This window comes from Sinocyclocheilus rhinocerous, unplaced genomic scaffold, assembly GCF_001515625.1.
Source record: "Sinocyclocheilus rhinocerous isolate Xijiao unplaced genomic scaffold, SAMN03320098_v1.1 scaffold552, whole genome shotgun sequence".
NCBI classification, from domain to species: domain Eukaryota; kingdom Metazoa; phylum Chordata; class Actinopteri; order Cypriniformes; family Cyprinidae; genus Sinocyclocheilus; species Sinocyclocheilus rhinocerous.
In genome coordinates, this window is record NW_015625574.1 from 1,252,484 (window position 1) to 1,253,087 (window position 604).

Genomic DNA, 604 nt, shown 5'->3' on the forward strand with positions numbered 1-604 from the left:
GAGATCAGGGTAGCGCTTACGTGGTGCTGGCACTGGAGGGTGCTCTGGAGGAGCAGGCACAGCAAAGCGCTTTCGAGGAGCTGGCACTGGAGTGAATTTTGGGACTGGAGCAGACACTGGAGCGAGCTCTGGAAGGCGCTTACGAGGATCAGGCACTGGGGCTGGAACCGACACTGGGGCCTCATGAATGCATACTGGGCTTGCCATATTATTGTTCATTGGGCTTGCCATATTAACGGCCGGTGAACTAGAGTAGGCCGCGGACGGCGGGCTGGTTCTGGCTCGGGGCAGGACGCTCTCCAGACACCGGAGGATTCCTTCCCTCCAGCTCAGTCCCGTGGTGTCTGGGAGGTCCACGGGGGATGGTAATTGGCCCCGAGCCAGAACAGAGAATCAATGGTGGCGTCGTCGAGGGCTGTAGCGAGCCTGCAGAACTCCCAGGAATACTCGACAAAGGGGAGATCTAGGCGAGCTAAGGCGGAGAACCGAGAGGCAATTTCCATAGCCGCGTGGAAAACAAGGAAAACAAAACTTTTCAAAAAGGCGGAAAAAAAAAACGCGAGGAAAAGTCACCGCTCACTTTTTGTGTGGTCTGGAATTCTGT

The 604-nt window shown here is 56.1% G+C and overlaps 1 protein-coding gene across 1 annotated transcript in view; it reads left to right on the forward strand.

Moving 5' to 3' along the window:
• The window catches only part of LOC107751414 (phospholipid phosphatase 4-like), a 92,445-nt gene that overhangs the window by 54,260 nt on the left and 37,581 nt on the right, over positions 1-604 (forward strand). The gene's annotated exons all lie outside the window — the stretch shown is intronic.